This window comes from Protomyctophum bolini (assembly GCF_963924005.1).
Source record: "Protomyctophum bolini genome assembly, chromosome: 6".
Lineage (NCBI taxonomy): Eukaryota > Metazoa > Chordata > Actinopteri > Myctophiformes > Myctophidae > Protomyctophum > Protomyctophum bolini.
Window position 1 is genome coordinate 34,912,169 of NC_137867.1, and position 9,190 is coordinate 34,921,358.

Sequence of the window (9,190 nt, forward strand, 5' to 3'; positions counted from 1 at the left end):
TGGACCATGGGCTATAGCCCATATCGTACGGCATACTATAGCGCGCCGTTTTTCATCATTTTTGAGGATTTGAAAAAAATGACAAAATGACAAAAACGATGGGTTATAGCCCATGTTTTTTGAAATTTTGAAAAAAAAGGTTAGCCTCGTTTCTCATCATTTTGGACCATGGGCTATAGCCCATATCGTACGGCATACTATAGCGCGCCGTTTTTCATCATTTTTGAGGATTTGAAAAAAATGACAAAATGACAAAAACGATGGGTTATAGCCCATGTTTTTTGAAATTTTGAAAAAAAAAGTTAGCCTCGTTTCTCATCATTTTGGACCATGGGCTATAGCCCATATCGTACGGCATACTATAGCGCGCCGTTTTTCATCATTTTTGACGATTTGAAAAAAATGACGAAATGAAAAAAACGATGGGTTATAGCCCATGTTTTAGAAATTTTGGAAAAAAAAGTTAGCCTCGTTTCTCATCATTTTGGACCATGGGCTATAGCCCATATCGTACGGCATACTATAGCGCGCCGTTTTTCATCATTTCTGAGGATTTGGAAAAAATGACGAAATGACAAAAACGATGGGTTATAGCCCATGTTTTTGAAATTTTGGAAAAAAAAGTTAGCCTCGTTTCTCATCATTTTGGACCATGGGCTATAGCCTTTCATTTTTGAGGATTTGAAAAAAATGACGAAATGACAAAAACGATGGGTTATAGCCCATGTTTTTGAAATGTTGAAAAAAAAAGTTAGCCTCGTTTCTCATCATTTTGGACCATGGGCTATAGCCCATATCGTACGGCATACTATAGCGCGCCGTTTTTCATCATTTTTGAGGATTTGAAAAAAATGACAAAATGACAAAAACGATGGGTTATAGCCCATGTTTTTTGAAATTTTGAAAAAAAAAGTTAGCCTCGTTTCTCATCATTTTGGACCATGGGCTATAGCCCATATCGTACGGCATACTATAGCGCGCCGTTTTTCATCATTTTTGAGGATTTGAAAAAAATGACAAAATGACAAAAACGATGGGTTATAGCCCATGTTTTTTTTAATTTTGAAAAAAAAGGTTAGCCTCGTTTCTCATCATTTTGGACCATGGGCTATAGCCCATATCGTACGGCATACTATAGCGCGCCGTTTTTCATCATTTTTGAGGATTTGAAAAAAATTACGAAATGACAAAAACGATGGGTTATAGCCCATGTTTTTGAAATGTTGAAAAAAAAAGTTAGCCTCGTTTCTCATCATTTTGGACCATGGGCTATAGCCCATATCGTACGGCATACTATAGCGCGCCGTTTTTCATCATTTTTGAGGATTTGAAAAAAATGACAAAATGACAAAAACGATGGGTTATAGCCCATGTTTTTTGAAATTTTGAAAAAAAAAGTTAGCCTCGTTTCTCATCATTTTGGACCATGGGCTATAGCCCATATCGTACGGCATACTATAGCGCGCCGTTTTTCATCATTTTTGAGGATTTGAAAAAAATGACAAAATGACAAAAACGATGGGTTATAGCCCATGTTTTTTGAAATTTTGAAAAAAAAGGTTAGCCTCGTTTCTCATCATTTTGGACCATGGGCTATAGCCCATATCGTACGGCATACTATAGCGCGCCGTTTTTCATCATTTTTGAGGATTTGAAAAAAATGACGAAATGAAAAAAACGATGGGTTATAGCCCATGTTTTTGAAATTTTGAAAAAAAAAGTTAGCCTCGTTTCTCATCATTTTGGACCATGGGCTATAGCCCATATCGTACGGCATACTATAGCGCGCCGTTTTTCATCATTTTTGAGGATTTGAAAAAAATGACAAAATGACAAAAACGATGGGTTATAGCCCATGTTTTTTGAAATTTTGAAAAAAAAAGTTAGCCTCGTTTCTCATCATTTTGGACCATGGGCTATAGCCCATATCGTACGGCATACTATAGCGCGCCGTTTTTCATAATTTTTGAGGATTTGAAAAAAATGACAAAATGACAAAAACGATGGGTTATAGCCCATGTTTTTGAAATTTTGAAAAAAAAAGGTTAGCCTCGTTTCTCATCATTTTGGACCATGGGCTATAGCCCATATCGTACGGCATACTATAGCGCGCCGTTTTTCATCATTTTTGAGGATTTGAAAAAAATGACAAAATGACAAAAACGATGGGTTATAGCCCATGTTTTTTGAAATTTTGAAAATAAAAGTTAGCCTCGTTTCTCATCATTTTGGACCATGGGCTATAGCCCATATCGTACGGCATACTATAGCGCGCCGTTTTTCATCATTTTTGAGGATTTGAAAAAAATGACAAAATGACAAAAACGATGGGTTATAGCCCATGTTTTTTGAAATTTTGAAAAAAAAAAGTTAGCCTCGTTTCTCATCATTTTGGACCATGGGCTATAGCCCATATCGTACGGCATACTATAGCGCGCCGTTTTTAATCATTTTTGAGGATTTGAAAAAAATGACAAAATGACAAAAACGATGGGTTATAGCCCATGTTTTTTGAAATTTTGAAAAAAAAGGTTAGCCTCGTTTCTCATCATTTTGGACCATGGGCTATAGCCCATATCGTACGGCATACTATAGCGCGCCGTTTTTCATCATTTTTGAGGATTTGAAAAACATGACGAAATGAAAAAAACGATGGGTTATAGCCCATGTTTTTGAAATTTTGAAAAAAAAAGTTAGCCTCGTTTCTCATCATTTTGGACCATGGGCTATAGCCCATATCGTACGGCATACTATAGCGCGCCGTTTTTCATCATTTTTGAGGATTTGAAAAAAATGACAAAATGACAAAAACGATGGGTTATAGCCCATGTTTTTTGAAATTTTGAAAAAAAAGGTTAGCCTCGTTTCTCATCATTTTGGACCATGGGCTATAGCCCATATCGTACGGCATACTATAGCGCGCCGTTTTTCATCATTTTTGAGGATTTGAAAAAAATGACGAAATGAAAAAAACGATGGGTTATAGCCCATGTTTTTGAAATTTTGAAAAAAAAAGTTAGCCTCGTTTCTCATCATTTTGGACCATGGGCTATAGCCCATATCGTACGGCATACTATAGCGCGCCGTTTTTCATCATTTTTGAGGATTTGAAAAAAATGACAAAATGACAAAAACGATGGGTTATAGCCCATGTTTTTTGAAATTTTGAAAAAAAAAGTTAGCCTCGTTTCTCATCATTTTGGACCATGGGCTATAGCCCATATCGTACGGCATACTATAGCGCGCCGTTTTTCATAATTTTTGAGGATTTGAAAAAAATGACAAAATGACAAAAACGATGGGTTATAGCCCATGTTTTTGAAATTTTGAAAAAAAAAGTTTAGTCTCGTTTCTCATCATTTTGGACCATGGGCTATAGCCCATATCGTACGGCATACTATAGCGCGCCGTTTTTCATCATTTTTGAGGATTTGAAAAAAATGACAAAATGACAAAAACGATGGGTTATAGCCCATGTTTTTTGAAATTTTGAAAATAAAAGTTAGCCTCGTTTCTCATCATTTTGGACCATGGGCTATAGCCCATATCGTACGGCATACTATAGCGCGCCGTTTTTCATCATTTTTGAGGATTTGAAAAAAATGACAAAATGACAAAAACGATGGGTTATAGCCCATGTTTTTTGAAATTTTGAAAAAAAAAGTTAGCCTCGTTTCTCATCATTTTGGACCATGGGCTATAGCCCATATCGTACGGCATACTATAGCGCGCCGTTTTTCATAATTTTTGAGGATTTGAAAAAAATGACGAAATGACAAAAACGATGGGTTATAGCCCATGTTTTTTGAAATTTTGAAAAAAAAAGTTAGCCTCGTTTCTCATCATTTTGGACCATGGGCTATAGCCCATATCGTACGGCATACTATAGCGCGCCGTTTTTCATCATTTTTGAGGATTTGAAAAAAATGACAAAATGACAAAAACGATGGGTTATAGCCCATGTTTTTTGAAATTTTGAAAATAAAAGTTAGCCTCGTTTCTCATCATTTTGGACCATGGGCTATAGCCCATATCGTACGGCATACTATAGCGCGCCGTTTTTCATCATTTTTGAGGATTTGAAAAAAATGACAAAATGACAAAAACGATGGGTTATAGCCCATGTTTTTTGAAATTTTGAAAAAAAAAGTTAGCCTCGTTTCTCATCATTTTGGACCATGGGCTATAGCCCATATCGTACGGCATACTATAGCGCGCCGTTTTTCATCATTTTTGAGGATTTGAAAAAAATGACAAAATGACAAAAACGATGGGTTATAGCCCATGTTTTTTGAAATTTTGAAAAAAAAGGTTAGCCTCGTTTCTCATCATTTTGGACCATGGGCTATAGCCCATATCGTACGGCATACTATAGCGCGCCGTTTTTCATCATTTTTGAGGATTTGAAAAAAATGACAAAATGACAAAAACGATGGGTTATAGCCCATGTTTTTTGAAATTTTGAAAAAAAAAGTTAGCCTCGTTTCTCATCATTTTGGACCATGGGCTATAGCCCATATCGTACGGCATACTATAGCGCGCCGTTTTTCATCATTTTTGACGATTTGAAAAAAATGACGAAATGAAAAAAACGATGGGTTATAGCCCATGTTTTAGAAATTTTGGAAAAAAAAGTTAGCCTCGTTTCTCATCATTTTGGACCATGGGCTATAGCCCATATCGTACGGCATACTATAGCGCGCCGTTTTTCATCATTTCTGAGGATTTGGAAAAAATGACGAAATGACAAAAACGATGGGTTATAGCCCATGTTTTTGAAATTTTGGAAAAAAAAGTTAGCCTCGTTTCTCATCATTTTGGACCATGGGCTATAGCCTTTCATTTTTGAGGATTTGAAAAAAATGACGAAATGACAAAAACGATGGGTTATAGCCCATGTTTTTGAAATGTTGAAAAAAAAAGTTAGCCTCGTTTCTCATCATTTTGGACCATGGGCTATAGCCCATATCGTACGGCATACTATAGCGCGCCGTTTTTCATCATTTTTGAGGATTTGAAAAAAATGACAAAATGACAAAAACGATGGGTTATAGCCCATGTTTTTTGAAATTTTGAAAAAAAAAGTTAGCCTCGTTTCTCATCATTTTGGACCATGGGCTATAGCCCATATCGTACGGCATACTATAGCGCGCCGTTTTTCATCATTTTTGAGGATTTGAAAAAAATGACAAAATGACAAAAACGATGGGTTATAGCCCATGTTTTTTTTAATTTTGAAAAAAAAGGTTAGCCTCGTTTCTCATCATTTTGGACCATGGGCTATAGCCCATATCGTACGGCATACTATAGCGCGCCGTTTTTCATCATTTTTGAGGATTTGAAAAAAATTACGAAATGACAAAAACGATGGGTTATAGCCCATGTTTTTGAAATGTTGAAAAAAAAAGTTAGCCTCGTTTCTCATCATTTTGGACCATGGGCTATAGCCCATATCGTACGGCATACTATAGCGCGCCGTTTTTCATCATTTTTGAGGATTTGAAAAAAATGACAAAATGACAAAAACGATGGGTTATAGCCCATGTTTTTTGAAATTTTGAAAAAAAAAGTTAGCCTCGTTTCTCATCATTTTGGACCATGGGCTATAGCCCATATCGTACGGCATACTATAGCGCGCCGTTTTTCATCATTTTTGAGGATTTGAAAAAAATGACAAAATGACAAAAACGATGGGTTATAGCCCATGTTTTTTGAAATTTTGAAAAAAAAGGTTAGCCTCGTTTCTCATCATTTTGGACCATGGGCTATAGCCCATATCGTACGGCATACTATAGCGCGCCGTTTTTCATCATTTTTGAGGATTTGAAAAAAATGACGAAATGAAAAAAACGATGGGTTATAGCCCATGTTTTTGAAATTTTGAAAAAAAAAGTTAGCCTCGTTTCTCATCATTTTGGACCATGGGCTATAGCCCATATCGTACGGCATACTATAGCGCGCCGTTTTTCATCATTTTTGAGGATTTGAAAAAAATGACAAAATGACAAAAACGATGGGTTATAGCCCATGTTTTTTGAAATTTTGAAAAAAAAAGTTAGCCTCGTTTCTCATCATTTTGGACCATGGGCTATAGCCCATATCGTACGGCATACTATAGCGCGCCGTTTTTCATAATTTTTGAGGATTTGAAAAAAATGACAAAATGACAAAAACGATGGGTTATAGCCCATGTTTTTGAAATTTTGAAAAAAAAAGGTTAGCCTCGTTTCTCATCATTTTGGACCATGGGCTATAGCCCATATCGTACGGCATACTATAGCGCGCCGTTTTTCATCATTTTTGAGGATTTGAAAAAAATGACAAAATGACAAAAACGATGGGTTATAGCCCATGTTTTTTGAAATTTTGAAAATAAAAGTTAGCCTCGTTTCTCATCATTTTGGACCATGGGCTATAGCCCATATCGTACGGCATACTATAGCGCGCCGTTTTTCATCATTTTTGAGGATTTGAAAAAAATGACAAAATGACAAAAACGATGGGTTATAGCCCATGTTTTTTGAAATTTTGAAAAAAAAAAGTTAGCCTCGTTTCTCATCATTTTGGACCATGGGCTATAGCCCATATCGTACGGCATACTATAGCGCGCCGTTTTTAATCATTTTTGAGGATTTGAAAAAAATGACAAAATGACAAAAACGATGGGTTATAGCCCATGTTTTTTGAAATTTTGAAAAAAAGGGTTAGCCTCGTTTCTCATCATTTTGGACCATGGGCTATAGCCCATATCGTACGGCATACTATAGCGCGCCGTTTTTCATCATTTTTGAGGATTTGAAAAACATGACGAAATGAAAAAAACGATGGGTTATAGCCCATGTTTTTGAAATTTTGAAAAAAAAAGTTAGCCTCGTTTCTCATCATTTTGGACCATGGGCTATAGCCCATATCGTACGGCATACTATAGCGCGCCGTTTTTCATCATTTTTGAGGATTTGAAAAAAATGACAAAATGACAAAAACGATGGGTTATAGCCCATGTTTTTTGAAATTTTGAAAAAAAAGGTTAGCCTCGTTTCTCATCATTTTGGACCATGGGCTATAGCCCATATCGTACGGCATACTATAGCGCGCCGTTTTTCATCATTTTTGAGGATTTGAAAAAAATGACGAAATGAAAAAAACGATGGGTTATAGCCCATGTTTTTGAAATTTTGAAAAAAAAAGTTAGCCTCGTTTCTCATCATTTTGGACCATGGGCTATAGCCCATATCGTACGGCATACTATAGCGCGCCGTTTTTCATCATTTTTGAGGATTTGAAAAAAATGACAAAATGACAAAAACGATGGGTTATAGCCCATGTTTTTTGAAATTTTGAAAAAAAAAGTTAGCCTCGTTTCTCATCATTTTGGACCATGGGCTATAGCCCATATCGTACGGCATACTATAGCGCGCCGTTTTTCATAATTTTTGAGGATTTGAAAAAAATGACAAAATGACAAAAACGATGGGTTATAGCCCATGTTTTTGAAATTTTGAAAAAAAAAGGTTAGTCTCGTTTCTCATCATTTTGGACCATGGGCTATAGCCCATATCGTACGGCATACTATAGCGCGCCGTTTTTCATCATTTTTGAGGATTTGAAAAAAATGACAAAATGACAAAAACGATGGGTTATAGCCCATGTTTTTTGAAATTTTGAAAATAAAAGTTAGCCTCGTTTCTCATCATTTTGGACCATGGGCTATAGCCCATATCGTACGGCATACTATAGCGCGCCGTTTTTCATCATTTTTGAGGATTTGAAAAAAATGACAAAATGACAAAAACGATGGGTTATAGCCCATGTTTTTTGAAATTTTGAAAAAAAAAGTTAGCCTCGTTTCTCATCATTTTGGACCATGGGCTATAGCCCATATCGTACGGCATACTATAGCGCGCCGTTTTTCATCATTTTTGAGGATTTGAAAAAAATGACAAAATGACAAAAACGATGGGTTATAGCCCATGTTTTTTGAAATTTTGAAAAAAAAGGTTAGCCTCGTTTCTCATCATTTTGGACCATGGGCTGTAGCCCATATCGTACGGCATACTATAGCGCGCCGTTTTTCATCATTTTTGAGGATTTGAAAAAAATGACGAAATGAAAAAAACGATGGGTTATAGCCCATGTTTTTGAAATTTTGAAAAAAAAAGTTAGCCTCGTTTCTCATCATTTTGGACCATGGGCTATAGCCCATATCGTACGGCATACTATAGCGCGCCGTTTTTCATCATTTTTGAGGATTTGAAAAAAATGACAAAATGACAAAAACGATGGGTTATAGCCCATGTTTTTTGAAATTTTGAAAAAAAAAGTTAGCCTCGTTTCTCATCATTTTGGACCATGGGCTATAGCCCATATCGTACGGCATACTATAGCGCGCCGTTTTTCATAATTTTTGAGGATTTGAAAAAAATGACGAAATGACAAAAACGATGGGTTATAGCCCATGTTTTTGAAATTTTGAAAAAAAAAGTTAGCCTCGTTTCTCATCATTTTGGACCATGGGCTATAGCCCATATCGTACGGCATACTATAGCGCGCCGTTTTTCATCATTTTTGAGGATTTGAAAAAAATGACAAAATGACAAAAACGATGGGTTATAGCCCATGTTTTTTGAAATTTTGAAAATAAAAGTTAGCCTCGTTTCTCATCATTTTGGACCATGGGCTATAGCCCATATCGTACGGCATACTATAGCGCGCCGTTTTTCATCATTTTTGAGGATTTGAAAAAAATGACAAAATGACAAAAACGATGGGTTATAGCCCATGTTTTTTGAAATTTTGAAAAAAAAAGTTAGCCTCGTTTCTCATCATTTTGGACCATGGGCTATAGCCCATATCGTACGGCATACTATAGCGCGCCGTTTTTCATCATTTTTGAGGATTTGAAAAAAATGACAAAATGACAAAAACGATGGGTTATAGCCCATGTTTTTTGAAATTTTGAAAAAAAAGGTTAGCCTCGTTTCTCATCATTTTGGACCATGGGCTATAGCCCATATCGTACGGCATACTATAGCGCGCCGTTTTTCATCATTTTTGAGGATTTGAAAAAAATGACAAAATGACAAAAACGATGGGTTATAGCCCATGTTTTTTGAAATTTTGAAAAAAAAAGTTAGCCTCGTTTCTCATCATTTTGGACCATGGGCTATAGCCCATATCGTACGGCATACTA